Below are 20,183 nucleotides of genomic sequence, written 5' to 3'. Positions count from 1 at the left end.
GATTATTCTTGGCTGCATTCCAAGTTCTTTTGCCTTTCGGAATATCAGATTCCAGGCCCTTCAATCCTTTAATGTGGAAGCAGCTAGATTCTGAGTGATCCTTATTGTGGCTCTTTGGGATTTGAATTGTTTTTTTTTCTGGCTGCTTGTAATATATTTTCCTTAGCCTGATAGTTCTGAAATTTAGCCACAATATTCCTTGGAGTTTTTATTTTAGGGTCTCTTTCAGAAGGTTTTCAATGAATTCTTTCAATGCCTTTTTAACCTTCTGATTCTATTACATCTGGGCAGTTCTCTTTGATGATTTCCTGTAAAATAGTATCTAGGCTCTTTTTTTCATCATGATTTTCAGGAAATCCAATAATCCTTAGATTATCTCTCCTAGATCTATGTTCCAGATCTGTTGTTTTTCCAAGTAGATATTTAACATTTTTTTCTATTTTTTTTTTCATTTTTTTGGTTTTGCTTGACTGATTCTTGTTGTCTCAACAAATCATTCATTTCTATTCAGTTCTGATTTTTAATGAATTATTTTCTTCATTAGCTTTTTAACCTTCTTTTTGTATATGTTCAATTGCATTTTTGAATGAGTTGTTTTGCTCTATGGAATTTTTTCCATGTCACTAATTTTTTTTTTTACTGAATTATTTTCTTTTTCCAATTCACAAATTCGGTTTCCTTGGGAATTATTTACCTTTTCCAATTCACATTTCAGGAAGTTGTTTTCTTTTTCTACTTTATCAATTTTTTCTTTTAGTGAGTTATATGCCTTTTCCATACTCTCTTTCAGAGCTTCTCTTTCCTTTCTCCATTTTTCTTCTAGTTCTATTTTAAGATCTTATATAATTTCTAATAAGAGAGTCTTGTGGGATGAGAACCAGATTACATCCCCCTTTGGAGTTTTCTCTGGAAACTATCTGCTATTAGTCTCCTCAAGGTTAAAAACCTGCTCTCTTTCTGTATAGAAGTTACCAATGGTTAGCATACACTTGGCTATTTTACTCATTTTTAAAAAAAGCCCTTAGGGTCTGCCTTCAGGGCAAGGAAGTTACCAACTTCCTCTGCAGAACAGGAATAGATATATGAGTAAGGGAAATCTAAAGAGAGGCAACATAGCATTCTAAGAAGAGGGCTGGAGTACTGTGTGAACTACAATTCACTCAGACATTTATTTACTTCAGTTTTTCCAGCTGCAAAAAAATGTATATGACCTTATATGACCTGACTCATGGGCTTTTGTTGAAGAAAAGGCTTTACAAGAGGCAGACTGATTGTTATTTTAACCTTACTGTTTGGCTACATACTATTTTTTAAAAAGAGGCATTTAAGTTTAGAAATCTCTTCAATATGGCTTCAAACCTCACAATTCAAAGGACTCTGTTCTCCCCAAAGTTACTAGCGACTTTTTGATTGCCAAATGTAATGGACTTTTCCTTAATCCTTCTTGATTTTTCCATTTCCCCCTCTTCCCTCTAGAGCCAATCAGTTAAGTGACTTGCCCAAGCTCATATATATGGTTTGAAGCTAGATTTGAAATCAGGTCCTCCTGATTCCAGGGTCAGTGCTCTGTCTATTTATTGTGCCACTTAATTTCCCTCTAGGTCTTTTTGTAATTCACTGATCATGATTGCTTCCTGGATACTCTGTTCTGCTGAAGTTTTTTTTGTGACCTTCCTCTCTTCTGATTCTCATCTTTGATGGTCCTTCTTAGTCTCCTTTTCTGGATCTTTGCCCAAGTAATGCCTCCTAATTGTGAATGTCATTCAAGGCTCTGGCTGCAGCCTCTTCTTTTTGTATCTATTTTATTTAAATCCCATGTGTTTAATCATCATCCCTATTAATATAATTTTCATATCAATATATCCTGTCCTAACCTCTCCCCTGCCTCATAGATTGCCTTTTGGACATCTAAATTGAAAGCCTTGTAGGCATATCAAATTTCACACATCCAAAATAGATCTGGTTATCTTTCCCCCTCCCTCCAAGTTCTCTTTCTCCTAAATTTCCCCCCAGGGTCCCAACCTCAGCATCATCCTTGATTCCTCATTCTTGAATATCCCACACATCCAATATGTTCTTATATTGTGTTATTTTTACCTCACAATATCTCTTGTATAGGTTCCTTTATCTCTATTCACATAGGCATCACCCTATAAAGTCCCTTGTCATGTTTTGCCTGGACTACTGCAATAGTCTTCTAATTGATTTCCTGACTTACTCAAACTTGACCATGTCACTCCCTTATTCAATAAACTGCAATGGTTCCTTATTACCTCCAGAATAAATAACAAATCCTCCATCCTCAATTTGACACTTGAAAGTCCTTTACAATCCAGCCTTTTTTTCCCACTCTTTCCATTCTTATACTTTACTCACCTCAATTAATTTCAATCCAGCTACATTGGCTTGTGTTTCATATTATACTCCATATCTTTGCATTGATTCTCCCTCATACCTGAAATGCACTACCTCTTCCCTTTAATTCCTAATTTCCTAGCTTCCTCTAAGACTCCTTCCTTCAAGATTTTCTAGCTATAATATTTATGTATACAAACACACACACACAGAGGTATACATATATATTATAATTACATAAATAATGTTTTATACACATAGTTATTGGCATATTAGCTCCCCCATTAGATTGTGAGTTTGAAAACAAAAACAGTGTTTTTGCTTTTATTTAAAACCTAGTGCTTATCACACTGCCTGGCACAAGATAAGGTAGTTAGATTGTTATTATAGATTGCTAGAAGCAGCCTTAGCCTAGATTGTTAGATTAAATCATTCTATAAACTGTGCTGTTGTAGTATTGCATGGTCTCTAAGATCATACAGTAAGAATTTGTTTTTGAAAAATATAGTAAAGGGCTTCACTCGACATAGAACATATGTTTATTTCAATGTTACCACCCCCAAGGCCATTAATTTCCATTTCAATATGCATATTTATTTTGGACACTACACAACCTGATGATAATAGGGATTTGCTATTTAATGCCCTAGAGAAGAGATGAAGTCAATGAATGATTAGGGACCAATTAACAGGCTCTAGAGAAGAGAACTTCTAGAAAAAGAGAACTAGAAAAAGTGACCCAAGTCCTAATTCAAAAGATGGGTCAAGGTAAGTTAAAAACTCTTAGAATAATCAAGTCCTAGCATTAGGCAGAAAGTGGATAGTGGAGTTCATGGCAGTGAACTAAAATAGGGGAAGTCAATATGATGTCAGGGACATGAAACTTTAAAGAGGTAAAAGAGGTTTTCATGATCAAAAATGTTTGAACCAACAAAACTTGTCGGAATGCCTCAGTGACTCTCCAAAGACTCAAGAGATCTATTAGAAGTAGACAGGCAGTAAGTAACTCAGTAAGAGAATTTTATTCTAGATATATGTTTTCCATGACCTATGAGAGAATGACCTTTTTCATCCCTTTGTAGAATTTATATCTATAATTTTTACTATGAGAGGTAATGTGATTAGGTGGTTAGTGAACCAACTTCCAAGTTGGGAAGACTTATGTTGTTTCAGTTTCTTACAAGTACAGGCTAGTTTGGGTCAAGTCACTTTGCTACTCTGCTCCAGGCAACTATTTTATAGGACTATAAATATCTGAAGTTCTCTGTGTCAGTGAAATTACATGTCCTGTACCTATTCTAATATTTGTGTATATGTGTAAAGCATTTTTGATAATGAAAATATGCAATAAAATTCTAGAAGATAATAATTTCCCAGTGGGGAGATGGAACATCTGTGTTATGAGTCAGCAAAGAGAACTTAGAAGATGACAGAACTGGTATAGTGAGCTGGGAAAGATCTGATCATTCATTAATATTAAGGAACATTGTGATCAGAATATGCTGGTTGACTGAATTACTCCTAATTCTGCTGAAACTGAATCACAAAATCTGATTCAACCACTTCTATAATGCTTAGGTCAACTACACAAAACCCTACTGGGCAGGACCCCACAAATGTTGTTTCTAACAGGCAATTAAGGACTTTCTAGACCTGTTTTCATTTAGGGACAGACTGTTTCCCACTGGCTCCGTTCAAATGTCTTACTTCACTACTGACAACTTGTATATTTTAGATTACCCTGAAAAAGCCATATAAGTTAACTCTGTATCCTAAGAGGCTAAGACTGCTACTAGCAAACAGTCTTCATTCTTGTGCTAATAAGCTTATTTTTCTTTCAGTTTTATGACTCACTGTATTTGACCTCCAGGAGTCTTACTGGTGGGCAAGATTCTTCTCGAGTGCTCAAGAAATGCAATCTGAGAAATCCCCTTCCACTGAATTTGGAACCTATCAGTCATCTTTCTTTTGTGAATGTTTATTGAGGTAGTCATATGCCTTGGACAAGAAAAAGGAATTTTATGAGGGAGAGGGATTTGAAATAGGGAGAAACTGAATCTACTTTTGATTGTGGAAGAATGACATGATCAGTCAATTAATAAACATTTATTATATGCTTATCATATGCCAGAAACTGTGGTAAGTGCTACGGATACAATGACAAAAGTGAAATAGTCTTAGCCCTCAAGGACTGAGAAGCCCTCAAAATCTATGAACCTGATTCTTTACTCTATTACTGATTTAGCTCTTATCTAAGTTAGACACCTCTCTTCATATTCTTCCTGAAGTTTCTAGGCATATTTTTTGTTTGGGAGCCAAATATTTCAGATTTCATCTGGCTTTTGAGATATGGAAGTATCCTTCTAATCTCCCTCCGTACCTCTTTTTCTAGACAGGAGAAACTGAGCCAAAGTGATTAATTTTCATCTCAGAGGAAATATACAGAGGAAAATACTGTTAGGATCTCAATATTCTTTCTCACTGTCCCAAAAGAAAGCCAAAGGTCAAGCTGTTATCATCCTTAATCTTACTAATGAACAGCTTTGGATTCATGAAGGTCTCTAAACTTTCTTGAATCTGTTTTCATATTTGGCCTGTGCAGTCTTCTGGGAACAGCAGATTTGGAATTTATTACCAGCTCATGGTACAGCTGAATACTCCCTTCAGTAAAACTTACATATTAAAAACTGGATTTACCCACACAAAATTAACCATGACAAGAAAAATTCACTAGCCTACTACTACTATTACTACTACTTATTCCTCCTCTTCCTTTTCCTCCTTCACACACACACATACACACACACACACACACACACACACACACACACACACACACACACTAGACTATACAGTCAAGTTGGTGGAACAGTGGATAGAGTGCTGTTCCTAGAATCAGGAAGATTCATTTTTATGAGTTCAAATCTGGCCTCAGACACTTATTTGCTATGTGACCTTAGCCAAGTTACTTACCTCTATTTGCTTCATTTTCTTCATCTGTAAAATGAGCTGGAGAAGGAAATGACAAACCAATCCAATATCTTTGCCAAGAAAACTTTAAATGGGATCACAGTGTTGGATGTGATTAAAAAATATCCGAGTAGACAGATCTTTTTTTGAAGATGAGAATATAAAGATATAAACAAACACAAAGTCACTTGATGTCAGCATGCTTACATTCTTGTGTGGATAAATGTGGGGGAGAGGGAAGAGATATTAATATATAAACTGATACAAGATAGTTTGAGAAGAGAGAGGGCACTAGTGACTAGAGAGGATGGGAGAGCCCTAGGATAAGAGAAGGTATTTGCATGGACACTGAGGATTTATATATTTGGCAACACTCACTTTGGTTTTATTCACATTGGCTTTTCCAATATGCCCCAAGTAAAGTCATCATTGGTAAATCTCCTCAATTTATAAGATCCACTCAGACTTGTTACTCACTCCATTAGAATAATTCCCTGCTGTGGGGGTCAAATCTCAGACATTTCATTTCCCACAAGACTGCATTTAGTTTGGATTTCTCAATATGAATAGTGTCATCCTCTATCCCTTTTCAGTTTTCTTTTGTCTTCCACCAGAAGATTGTAAGCTCCCAGAAGGCAGAGGTTTATTTTATTTTATTTTGTTATTTGTGTTTCCTGCTTTGGCACACAGTAGGTGACTAATAAATATTCATTGACTCTTTGATTTAATTTGGAAGAAAACAAAGGATTTTAAAAAGAAAGTGGGTGGTGGTGGGGACACATAGAAATAGAAGACAGAATACTGAATTTGGGGTATAGCATGGGAGTTTGGCTGGGATGGAGAATATAAGAGTTCATTATGTAAGTGAACAAGTCTGGCAAGGTCAACTACAGGTAGCCTATAGTGGGCTTTATAAAAGTGGGTCTCGGGGCAGCTAGGTGGCGTAATGGATAGAGCACCAGCCTTGAATTCAGGAGGACCCGAGTTCAAATCTGGTCTCAGACACTTAACACTTCCTAGCTGTGTGACCTTGGGCAAGTCACTTAACCCCAGCCTCAACAAAAAAAAAAAAAAAAAAAAAAAAAAAAAAAAAAAAAAAAAAAAAAAAAATAAAAGTGGGTCTCCATTTTGCAACAGGACTTGCTATTAAATTTCTTCAAACAGCAAGCTCCCCTTTTTACAATGCTTCTATTTACATGCAATTTTTTGGAAACATCTCCAGTGTTTTCCTTTGCTTGTATTAAAAGGTGACCAGTATTTAAGCACTTCATTAGCTTAAAGCCACAGCTCAGCTGGGATGTCAGAGTGCAGCCTGTGTTCAGCATGGTCTCCTGGTGTATAATCCCTGAGCTGGGTCTTATCTTTAAGTGCAGAATTGGAGCAGGGTTTGGGGTGAGCTGCTGTGCAGGCAACTCATGCCCCAGAAAAATAATGATGTTTTGGGGGGCTAGAAAATAGTCTCTTAAAGCCCAGTCAGTCTTTTAACCTCATTTGTTGTTTTTTCTTCTCACTCTATTTCCTGAGATCTTTTTAAATACAAAAAAGCAGGGGGAGAGAGGATATAATTAACATGGGGTGCTTCGTTTCTAGTCAGCATGTGAATACTAAGTCCCATATGGCAATGCAGATTTTTAATTTAGCTATGTGCTCGAATTATTTATTGATCCCCATTAAACTCCCCTAACATATTCTGGCTTCATATTCTGGCCTGCATTTTCTGCACACTCTTTTAAAAATGACATCTGCATTATAAAGAGGGCCGTCTGTTTAACTACATTATGACTGTTGACTTTCTGGGAATGCCATTTGTCTCAGCTTGATTTTGGGCTGTTCAGCAGTAGCCAGTAATTAGGGGCAGATGAAGGCCAGTTCTTAGAGGCTTCCTTTGCCTCCCCCTTTAAGTGTCAAACTTGAGGGGGTTCAGATCTGTTACAGCAATAAGCAATGGTCTGATGTTTTTCCATAGGAGGAAGATGCTAATGAATACAGAGTCCAGAGAATATCAAAATAGAAATGTGGGTAGTGAGGGAACACAACTGGACAGGAAGACAAAGAATAAATTGACAAGTTTAGGGTGTGTGTGTGTTTAGTTTAGTGGAAATGGAAGGAGGGGCAATGAACTAAAGTAGGAAAAACTAGTTTTCATGGACCTAATCAAACATAGATGAATTCACGATAAATAATTAGGACAGACAGGAAGAGATATTTATCAAGGAAATAGGGCGAACAAGGTCCAATGTTTAGGGAGTATCAGGCAACACAGATTTGATGGTACAGTGCTGATTTTGGAGCTAGAAAAATAGACTTTCAATCCCTGCCTAGTTACTTAGTTATTTGCTACCTGTATGATCTTAGGCAATGTAGTTAGTTAACTTTTCTAATTTTTCCTTCCAAAAAAAAAATCATTTTACACAATTATAGGGTTAGACAAAATGATCTCTAAGCACTCTTCTACTTTGAAGTCTCTGACCTCATCTTAGGAAACTTGGAAAACAATGGCAGTATATCCTGACTTCAAATTCTGCTTCAGGTAGCTACTAGCTGAATCTGGACAAATCACTTAACTTGTCTTTATGACCTCATTTGGGGTTTTCTTGGCACATACTGGAGCAGTTGCCATTTCCTTTTCTAGCTCATTTTACAGAAAAAGAAACTGAGGAAAATAAGGTTAGGTGACTTAACTTAACTTCCAAGGTCACACAGCTAGGATCTGAGGCTGGATTTGAACTCATAATGAGTCGTCCTAACTCCAGGATAATGCTCTATCTACTGGGCCACCCCACTGCTTGTGTATCACCCTTCTCTAAAAGCATCTTATCTGTAGAATGAGGATAATAATAGCATCTATATCACAAAGTTTATAACAGGCTTGAAATAGATGAAGTAGTCAAAGATCTATGTAAATGTAGGTTATTATTAGAAAGAGATCCTAACTTACAGATCTTAGTGCCAAGCTCCCTTGTCTATCATTTTAATTTAATTCCATGCCTAATTCTAATTTCTTTTGAGTCAAACTCTAGCTCCTGACCCTGAATCAGGGCACTGGCCACTTCGCTCTATTTTTCTATATATCTCCATCTCAGACCCAGAAGTGGTTTTTTAAGTGTATAGATGAGCTCAAAGCCACAGGTAGAGACAATCCTCAGTACTTGATTGGAGTGGCAGAGTGGGAATTAGGGGAAAGGAAAAGCAGTCCCTGAAAGAGAGCTTCTTATATTACATACTCATTAGTAACACTAATTAATGAACTCCACCTGTTTGTCCAATGAAGTCTGTCACTGTTAATTTATAACCTGTGACATTCTTCAGCAAGCCAAATTTGAGAATTTAAAGGGATCAATGGTGATTTTGTGTGTGTGTGTGTGTGTGTGTGTGTGTGTGTGTGTGTGTGTGTGTGTGTATAGAACTGAGGAGGGAGGAGGACATTCGTGGCCATCATTAGGATTACTCTGGAAGCTGCAAAAGCTATTGCTATCTACAATCATGCACCTCCCCATGGGAATCATAGTGAAATCAAAGACTTGCGATTACAACAAAAAATTGCCAGGGATTGTCATTTACCATTTAGGAATATGGCTCTAAAAATCTCATTAATCTTCAGTTAGTAGCAAATAAATAGTTCTCCACCCACCTACCCCCACCACATTATTTTTTTAATTGTTGCCTGGTTCTCATTCTGAGAAGCTATTAGTCTGTTTTGAGCAAATACAATTACATCAGCAGACAAAGAAATGCAATGCATGTTTGCATAAAGGTGTCCAATATAATCCAACCAAAGGTACTGTCTTTGAATTTTCTGACTGATGGCTTAAGTGCATTCTACCTTGAGAGGAACCATCCTTGAGGTATCACTGACCCACCACAGGTATTATTAACTTGATCTTCCTGAAAAATGACACACTCACACAAATATCCTGCTTGATTATTATAAAGCGCTGCATTGCAAAGATAATTAGGTAAAGACTGTAAAAATCAAGAGACATGTAGAATGGAGGGGTTAGAAAACAGATTTCCCAACCACTGGGGATGTACGAAGAGGAAACAGGTATTTAACTTCATAAATCTAGTCTTTATCAAGATTAGGCTCATTAATTCTCTCTTCTGAGGGGTTTTGGGGGAATTTCCAGGAAGTTATAGAATTGATTTTGGTTTGGGATTAGGGAGATGAAAAGGGAATTACTTTTTTTTTTTTTCTCATTTGTGATTTCTTTTTTTAAATCTTATTTAAATTTTTTTTCCCAATGGTATTTTATTTTTCTAGAGACATGTAAAGATAATTTTTGTAAGACTTTGTTTTCCAAGTTTTTCTCCATTCCTCCCTTATCTCTACCTCAAGACAGTAAACAATCTGATATGGGTTAAATATGTTCAATCTGAAAAGAAAATTATTTATTTTTATCTTTTTTTTTTTTCTTTTGTGAGGTTAAGTGACTTGCCCAGGTCATACAGCTAGGAAGTATTAAGGGTCAGAGGCCTCATTTGAACTCAAGTCCCCTCCAGAGCGACTGCTTTATTCACCACACCATCTAGCTGCTCCTGAAAAGGGAATTAATTATTTTTTTTTAAATTTTTTATTATATATATATTTTTTATAATATTATCCCTTGTATTCATTTTTCCAAATTACCCCCCCTCCCTCTATTCCCTCCCTCCGATGACAGGCAATACCATACATTTTACATGTGTTACAATATAGTCTAGGTACAATATATGTGTGTGAATATCATTTTCTTGTTGCACAATAAACATTAGAATCCGAAGGTACATGCAACCTGGGCAGACAGATATTAGTGCTAACAATTTACATTCACTTCCCAGTGTTCCTTCTCTGGGTGTAGTTATTTCTGTCCATCATTGATCAACTGGAAGTGAGTTGGATCTTCTTTATGTTGAAGATTTCCACTTCCATCAGAATACATCCTCATACAGTATTGTTGTTGAAGTGTATAATGATCTTCTGGTTCTGTTCATTTCACTCAGCATCAGTTGATTTAAGTCTCTCCAGGCCTCTCTGTATTCCTCCTGCTGGTCATTTCTTACAGAGCAATAATAGGGAATTAATTATTTAGAATGTTATCAGTGGTTTTAAAAAGCAACACAGTGGAGTTGTTAGAATACTAGATTGGAATCAGAAAGTCTTGGGTTTGAAGTCTGCCTCATATTCTTACTGGTTGTGTTTCTGACAACAAATTAATTGCCTTTCCAATTCTCAGTCTCTCCATCCATAAAATGGGAATGATAATGGTCCCTTTCTCATGGGGTTGTTCTGAAGCTCAAATGAAATAATGTAGAATGGAACAGTGGGAATAGCTCTGGTTGAGACTAGAGTCAGAGGATCTAGATTCAAATCCTCCCTTTGCCACCCATTACCTTGTGTGACCCCAATTGGGCTAATTTCTCAATTTTGAATTCTCAATTTCTCAAAATGAAGGACTTGGACTAAATGCCCACGGTCCTCTTTAGCTCTGCTCTGGCTGCATAACTGCTATCTTTTCTTAAGGGTTCCTCATACCTTGGAAATATTGAGTGGAGGACTGGGTAGCTATTCCCATAAGATATAATTTTTTTTTTTTTTCTGTCCATTAACTGGATTCCTGATACTTTATATTTTCTGCTAGAAGGCCATTCTCTCTTTTGAAATTGAAATACCACACCAAGGTATCTTCTCAGATTACTGATATTTCCACTGTACATATTTTGTGTTTAGAGACTTGCTTGAGTGTTTCCCTCATTAGAGTGTGAGCTTCCTGATAGCAAGGACTATGTTTTGGCTTTTCTTTTCTATCTCCCCTGAAACCCCACATACACTTCACACAGTGTGTGGAAATCATAAAGATTTATCAAATGCTTTGATTCTTGATTGTCAAAGTTCACTTTTGGTTCAAAGAACTTCACTTGTTTTAATAAAATGCACCCTATGGATTCACAACTATTTCTTCAGAGCCAGAGGAAGAACTTGTGTGAGGTTGGCCAAGGCCGTAACATCTGGATTGTGTGTTTTTTACAGGGGTGAATGGGGAATTTTCCCAGTTGTAGAGAAAATGTGTAAAACCTGGAGGAAAGATCTCTTGAAAAAAAAAAAGTGACATTAGAGGTCAAAGAAAAGGAGTTGAAAGATTGTATAACTAGATCCTCTGTTGGAATACACAGGAGTTGTTGGAATACATGGGAGCCACCTGAATGGCTGCTGGAGATCCAACCCAGATCTGCAGAATGGATCTCCTCTTGTGAGAGGATGATTCAAGGAGACTGAGAGGTAGTGGCTGTTCTCTGACTGAGAGGCCTCTCTCCTCTTCCCTCTGCCTCCAATTTATCTCATTCCCAGTCCGCAACACCTGTGTCAGCAAAGGCTGCCCTGCAACTTCTTTAGGTGCTGGGATCTACAGCTGTGGAGGCTCTCGGAGAATTGACCTGTCCCTTAACAATCCTCAGTGTATATTTTACTTAATAACAGAATAAGCACTTTGATTCTACCTTGAAGGTCTCCACAATCGAAATAAGTGGAGCTAAAAAGGTGGGTAAATAGATAGACAGCTGGGTATTATAGGGAATAGGGTGATAGGGACTGTTAGAGAAACTCCTTTTTTTCTGAGTTCAAAATTGCCCTCAAACACTTCCTAGTTGTGTGACTCTGGGCAAGTCATTTAACGTAAAATGAGCTGAAGAAGGAAGTGGCAAATACTCCTTTTTTTTTTTTTTTTTTTTTGTCAGAAGGTCAGACAGAATTGAATAACAACAGACTCTGAAGCTGTCTTTTATTTAATAATAGGATAAACCCACTGATTCCATCTTAAAGGAAGTCTCCACTATCAGGAAAACCTTTTGTTCTACTTGGATATTCTGTACAAGTTACACCTGCAAGGTCAAGAAAGTTCCTCTGCAGCCCACTCAATCACTTGATATCCATCCTATTGCTTGAACTCCCCAATAAAGTAATTGAGCAACCTCACCAGAGGCCTTTTTTTGCCTCTCTCTTAATACTTTGAAGTTTTTACCCATTTGTCAAAGGCCCAGTAACTAATACTGTTTAAACTTTTATTTTCTAGCCTTGCCTTTTGGTTTATTGACCTCCAGTCAAACTCAGGATCCAGGTGGGAGAAGTTACTCTTTAGGAGGATCTTACATCTCTGGCTTAAGGGATTGCTGAAAACAATTATTTCATTTTCACCATGCCTCAGAGAGATTATCTGACATAATCTCACAGGAGCTTTGGTTCCTGAGAAAAAGGAGATGGTCCTGGGAAAATGGTCTTTGGATTGTTGCCAGGAGAGATGTCTATTTTTCTCATTTTGCTTTTCCGCCCCTTTTACCATTGAATTCTTTTTATTCTGTACTCAAGATAAACCTCAAGAAAGATTAGTGAACAATATGTGATAGCAGAAAGAATTTATTTACACAGGTACTTCATATTAGCTATCTATTTCAGACCTTTACTTTTTTTAGATCTCTTTTTTGATGAAGAATCAGTAAATAGAGTCAACTGTCCTAGAAAATTTTCCAGAAATGTCACAATTCTTTGTCATTTTAGATTTTCCCCCCTTTTCCAATTACCCCAGATTTTTTGAAAGGCCAACTCCCTGCATTTATAAACAATTGCAGTTTTCTGAAGAAGTTCCTAAATAGAGTAGGTTATTGTAAATCATTGTACCGTGGATTTGGTCACACCACTTTTAGTTGCTTTATAAATATAGACATGGGAAAAACAGAATTTAATAGTATTACTATGGTATAGAAGAGAAAAGGTGAGAACTAATGTAAATATTAGGATATCCATTTCATACTATTATTTTAATGTGTTTAATGTTGATTAATTTAAGCAAAACACTTTGCAAAATTTATAGCTATATAATGTAAGTCTTATCACCATTTTATCCCTACCCCATTCATAATCTTTTGTTCTTTTGGGATAATTGGGAATAGGATAAATGCACCAATTGCTTCTCTTTTTTCTTTTAAAAATATTTATTTAAAACCAAAAACAAAATAGAAAAAAAAGAGAGAAAAGGCAAAATATAAAAACAAAACAAAATAAAATAAAACATTGTCATGTGCTTAGCAGAGCATCAGAGATAATTCAAAATATATAACAATATATTTCTAGTTCAAGAAATCAGAGGTAATAATAGAAGAGATTATATTCTTGAATGTCCAGCTTTTTTTTTTTTCTTCCTTGTAGGTTATTCTTTTGTTCTCTGTTGAGTACTTTTTACTTTATTCTTTTTTTTCTCATTCATTCCCCACATTTTTCCCCCTAAAAATATAGTTAAACCCAGGCATATTTCTATATACATATATGTGTACATACACACATATATACATATGCATTTATTGTAGCTGATGACAAATTCTATACAATTCTAATCATAACTCCAATATATGTACATTTTTTTCTTGCAAAATTTTCTCTTTGATCTGGGGGTTTCCAAATTTGGCAATAATATTCCTATGCATTTTCTATGTGGGATCTCTTTGAAGTGGGGTTGGTGGACTTTTTCTATTTCTACTTTGCCCTGTTGTATCACTTTAAGAAAATTTTCTTTAATTATCTCTTGAATTATTGTGTCAAGGTTTGTTTTTTTTTTTTGTCTCAGCTTTCACATAGTCCCATTATTCTTAGATTTCCTTATCTTGATCTGTTCTCCAAATCTGTTGTTTTTTTAATACGATATTTCACATTCTGTTCTATTTTTTTCATTCTTTATATTTTGCTTTGTTATTTCTTGATCTCTTATAGTTTCACTGATTTCTCCTTATGGAATTCCAAATTTTAGAGATTTATTTTCTTTTTTAAAGACTCTGTATCTCCCTTTTTGGTTGGCTAACTTTTTTCTTTCATAATTTTCTGGTTTTTCTCGCATGGTTCTTTTAAAATTTTTTTTTCAGTTTTTCTTCAATCTTTCTTAGTTGATTTTTAGAATTATTTTTTAACTTTTCTATAAGTTCTTTCTAGATAGGTAGCCATTTTAATATTACTCTTTCAAGTAGAAGAGGTATTTTTTATTTTACGGTACTCTGATGACAATGAATCCAGGTCCTCCCTCTTTCTATAGGTAACTTTCTTTGATTTGGTTCTTTCTTCTTTGCCTGTTCATTATTATTATTTAAAAAAAAAGAAAACTATTAGTATAAACATCTCTAATCATGGAGTGAGAAAGTTGTTGTCCCTGGCTTGACTTCAGTTCTCCCATCAGACCTGGAACCCCAAAACAAAAACTCCTCCCTCCTGCAAGTGCTTGTAACCAGCATCCTTGTCCCACTGCTCCTGCATTCATCTGGTGTCCCAGTTCTTTTTCACTATGCAGCACAGGATGGTATTCCTTTTTTTTTTTTTTTTTTTTTTTTTTAATTTTATAATTATACATTTTTGACAGTATATATGCATGAGTAATTTTTTTTTATAACATTATCCCTTGTATTCATTTTTCCAGATTTTCCCCTCCCTCCCTCTACTCCCTCCCCTTGATGACAGGCAATCTCATACATTTTATATGTGTTACAGTATAACCTAGATATAATATATGTGTGTAAATCCAATTTTCTTGTTGCACGTTAAGTATTAGATTCCGAAGGTATAAGTAACCTGGGTAGATAGTAGCGCTAACAATTTACATTCACTTCCCAGTGTTCCATCTCTGGGTGTAGTTGTTTCTGTCCATCATTGATCAACTGGAAGTGAGTTGGATCTTTTTTATGTTGAAGATACAGGATGTTATTCCTAATCAGTAGAGATTCCTTCAGTCTTCCCCGACTCAGGACACTGACTTCTAAGGCTGCCAGTGAGGTAAAAGTTCCTATGGATGTGTCTGAGGCTACAAATCCAGTTAGCCCAGTTCATTGTTTCAGGAGAACTAGACTGAAGGTGTTTTCACTTCACATTGGCCATACCTCCTTCCTGGTATCTTTCTTAGGATCTTTTCTGGTTGTCCCAGGAGGACCACTATTTTGCCCCAAATCTTGTTTATTTTTGTTATTCTACATTTGCCCTGAGGTACTATTTTGCCTTTCTTTGTGGAGATCTGGATAACTTAGAATTTTCTATCCTACTATACCATTTTTCTGGCATGTCATTGACAGACTGTACATATTTGAAAGGCATATAATAGTGTAGTCATCACAACAACTTTGTGGACCTTCAGTTACATGTTAATGTATTCTGATAATTCCAGCCTCCCATGTTTTCTTTAGGAACATCCCGAATGCTGAGCTAGATCTGGCAATGCACGGATCAATTCCATCATCTATGTGGGCAACACCCAGGTAAGTGAACAGCATTCAAAATTTCTCCATTTACTGTGCAACCAACGGTTCCATATATGGATGGTGTGGTGCTAGCTGGTAGAGGACCTCTGTTTTCTTGTGTTGATTGTCAGGCCAAAATTACCAGTCAGCAATGGTAGAGCAGAGCAGGAGGAGTTTTCAGACACTTGGTGTACAGGTCTGCATTTGCTAATTTGAGCCAAGAACACCCTTAATCATCAGAATTAATTTGATGAAAACGATGGGAAAATTCAGAAGCTGGTAAATGAGAAATGAGAATTTCACAGGGTTTATCAGTGGGATAGCATGTCTGGATTCAAGAAGACAGAATTTAACTCCCTTAAAAGCAAAGTACAAGTAAAGCTTAGAAAGATGCAGGATTTGGGGCCAGCTGGGTGGCTCAGTGGATAGAGCACCAGCCTTGAATTCAGGAGGACCAGAGTTCAAACCTGGTCTCAGACACTTAATACTTCCTAGCTGTGTGACCCTGGGCAAGTCACTTAACCCCAGCCTTAGGGGGGGGGGAAAAAAAAGATGTAGGATTCATGGTTCAGAGAAAAGGCAGATGAGATTCAATTCTGCACTGATAGCAATAATTGTGAGCACTTCTATGATCCCCTGAAGACAATTTATGGGCCAAAAACCTCTAGTGTATTTCAACTTTTCAGTGCTGGAGAAATGGGCTGAGTACTTCCATAGTATTCTTAACAGACTGTCATCAAACAATGTTGAAGCCATAGCCATATGCCTGGGGTTATAATCAGTTCTTTTCTAACTGAACCTCCAATTGTAGAAGAGGTACTGAATGCCATCAAAATCCTTTCAAGTGGCAAAGTATCATCTTAGAAGAGATTTACAAGGCAGGAGGGGCATGAGGAAACTGATTGAAATATTTCAGATTGTATTGCATTATCTCATAAGAAAGAGATATCTCTGCTAAGAAAAAGGAAATAGGCTGTCTTGTGACAACTACAATGTTTGCTGCTCAAAAACTCCAAGGGAAATATCAAGAGCAGAACAGAGATCTGTCTACATTTGTCAATCTGACCAATGCCTTTGATGCTACTATCAGTCATCAATGCTTTCGAAAGATCATGTAAAATTGGGTTGCTCAGAGAAGTTCAGCATTATTTTCTAGTTTCATGATGGCATACTCCTACAGGTTCTGGATGAAGGGAGATGCTCTCATGTTTCCCTAGTCACCAAAGGCATGAAGCAGGTTTGTGTCTTTACTCTCATGCTCTTCAGCATATTTTCTGTGATGTGGTTAGATAGAATAGTATCAAGATCAGATTCTTGAAAAGGCTATAAGACAAGATGAAGGGGAGTTGATGAATAGTTTTTTTTTGTTTTTGTTTTTGTTTTTTCAGATGATTGTGCAGTCAAGGCAGCCTCTGAGGTCAAAATGCAACAGAGTATGGATTGATTCTCTGCTACCTGTGCTAATTTTGGCAGGATAATCAAGTCCTATGTAACCCAAATCTCAAAGCCCATTGACAAGGAACTCTTTCTTCATTGGCAGAGATGGGTTACTCAGTGCCTTATATCTCTTTAAGAGATGAGGTTGGTGAGGGCTAGAGAGAAGAGACCTTGTTTTTTTTTTTTTTTTTTTTTTTTTTTCTGGCTTCCAGCTTTATGAGAGAAGATGAACCGTTCTGAACTCTCTTTAGGTCCTTAAATTGAGAGAAAAATTCTGGGAAGGAGCTGATAAATAGAAAAACTGGCAATCTCTATCATGTTCTTATCCCCAGTTTATTACACTAAAAATTTCAGGAAATTTTCCATGGATTGAGATCTGAGCCTTTCTTGGTTAAATTGCATTATCTCTCTCACAAAAGAAGAGCTTATTTGTTTTGTATTATCTGGTATATATTCTTTGTGTACTTCCTTTGATCTCTGCTTTGCTAAAGACTTATATAAATGGGATTTATTTACTATATGTGTCCATTGTGGAACTGGTATCTAGAGGGAAGGGACTCAAATTTTAATTATAGAATTTGGGATACTCTTTCATTATTAAGGGCCAGAGAATGGAAGTTCTTATTGAATATAAAAATTATTTCTCCTAGACTAAATTATTTAAGGGAGTAAATAGATATAATTCTAGCCTGGTAACCCCTATCTCTGAGAACAGAAGAGTCAACATCTGGCCCTAACCTCCTGCTTCCCCTCTTGGTAGGAATCAAAGTCTCCTGTGGAGGAGATTCTAAAAACATACACTTTTGTCTTCCCCGTGAGTCTCATCAAAATAACTTCATCTACTTGGGCAAAATAAAAGCTGTATTCCACAACATACTGTTTCTTACTCCCCTGCTAGCCTCCCTCCCCAAACATTTTCTCTTATACTTAACTGAATGGTCTACTTCTCATTAACAGCTCCATAGCTAAGCTTCTATTCTTTTGTTACATTACAACATTTTTCAAAGAATATAACATCTTAATGTTATGCTGACACATAAGGTTTGTTGAGAATTTCTGTTGGATAAATTCATGAGAATTTATAGTTTATCTTTTCCATAAAAGCATTATATGGCTTGATCATGACATTTCTTTATGAGAGTCCCTTTGTTAGTGTCTGTAGAGACTCTTAAACTGTATTTCATCATTTCTCCCCAATATTTTTAGGCATTTTTACTGTATGATTCTTTGAAATATGCTATTCAGTTTTTTTTTTCATAGTTTACTGGAAATCTTATCCTTCAATTTACTCCTGGGATATTCTCTTTAAGTTCAATAACCTTGGTTTCTAGAGCTTGGAGGCTTTTCTCAAAGCTTGTTGTCTAATTTTATTCAAGTAATTTTCCTCCTATCTCTGAATTTTTTTGTTCCAATTATGTCATTTTCTTTTTTTAGGTAACATATATTTTTAGAGAATGTTTGTGTCACTTGTTCTAAATTCTCTGCTCTTTTTGGTTTTATTACTTTCTTCAGTCCAAATTCTTGATGTGTTTTCAATCTTACTTTAGTTCTTCCACTGTTATTAGAATCTTAAGAGCACATATATAAGATTGAGAAGAGACTCTAGAAGCCATCTGAGGTCACTCAACCCAAAACCTTCCTTTAGAGGGGACAGAACCTGAATACTGAACTCTTCTTTGTACCTCTGCTTGGTCTCATCTCTATGGAACAAGATGTCTCTCCTAGTCTTTGACAACCACCAAAAATCTCCTCATTTTGCTCTTTAGCTCAGCTTTGAATATTCTCATCACTTCCCCCACTTCCTCACTCCTCCTTTCCTTCTGATTGAAGGGCTACATAGTAGAGCACTAAATTCTATCTTTATAGAGCACTAAACTTTTCCTTTATAGAGGGCAGAACCTGGACTTTGCAACTTACTCCATTCAACTCCACTGAACAAGATTGCTGCTTTTAGAATATTCTGCCCTCCTTTCTAGCTTCTTTTGTGTGTCTTCCCTCATTAGATTGTAAACTTCTGGGCAGGAACTGCTTTTCTTTTCCTTATTTGTATCTTCAGATATAAATAATAAGCACATAAGAGATACTTAGTAAATATTTATTGAATTGAATTTACCCTAATCCACTCTTCCCCTCTTCTTCTTCTCCAGCATTTGTACATATGAAGCAACAGAGACCCAGAGATTAAATAGTTTTCCTAAGATCCAACTAATTGATACAACTAAGATTTAGATCATGATGCTTCAAAGCTTTCATGCTTTATATTTGGTCCTGTCATCTCTTTAGAACCACTCTAAAGGTCCTTGGAGTTGCTCCATTTTTGGTATTGTAATAGTTTCACTTTCCTCACATTTTTTGACTTTATAAAGAATTTAAAATTACACCAGCCACTTCCAACTTGAGGTCTTAGGACAGTGTGGTGGGAATATCAGTAGGGAATGCTAGAACCAATGAGCTAGGAAAGAAAGCCATCTTCTGTTATTTGGTAGGAATTAATTTGTGGTGACATTTAATTTCTTATCATTTTTTGTTACTGTTTTTAGCATATTGTTGAATGTCTTTCTTCATGATACGAGGGAGTTGAAATTGCCCTTTCTGATGTCATCTTGCAGCCTTTTTCTACTTAATTAGCAATAGTGGAGTGAAAATAACATTGGAATTAAAGTTCAAAGATCTGGGTTCAAGTTCTATATTAAATACTTAGTAGATGTGGGACCTTGGGTTTGTCAGTCCATCTGAACTTCCTTTTCTTACTTTATAAATTTGTGATAATATAAACTACCTATTCACCAGAATTGAGGCCTTTCCAAATGCCTCTGAACCCTGGTGCCTTTCCTTTATGGATTATTTTTTTTTATTGATCCTACATAGTACATAGTTATTTGCACAATGCCTTCATTTTGACTATCTTTTGCCTTTCTTTGTAGTCCCAGAGCTAAGTACTGTAGATAGACCCTTAATAAATGCTCATTGACTGACTTGCTTTGAGAAGGTTTTCTGATTCTGCTCATGGACCACAGGGATAACTTTGTACATTCACTCATATAGGAGCATAGAATGTCAGAACTGGAAGGAATTGAAGCAATCATTAGGGCAGCTATTTCATTTTACAAAGGATGTTGTGATAGTGAAAAGAGCACAGAATTGGAGCCTTAGTTATATTGTGTCCTAGTCATTTGAATTTG

This window comes from Sminthopsis crassicaudata, chromosome 4, assembly GCF_048593235.1.
Source record: "Sminthopsis crassicaudata isolate SCR6 chromosome 4, ASM4859323v1, whole genome shotgun sequence".
NCBI lineage: Eukaryota > Metazoa > Chordata > Mammalia > Dasyuromorphia > Dasyuridae > Sminthopsis > Sminthopsis crassicaudata.
This window is presented reverse-complemented; position numbering follows the sequence as displayed.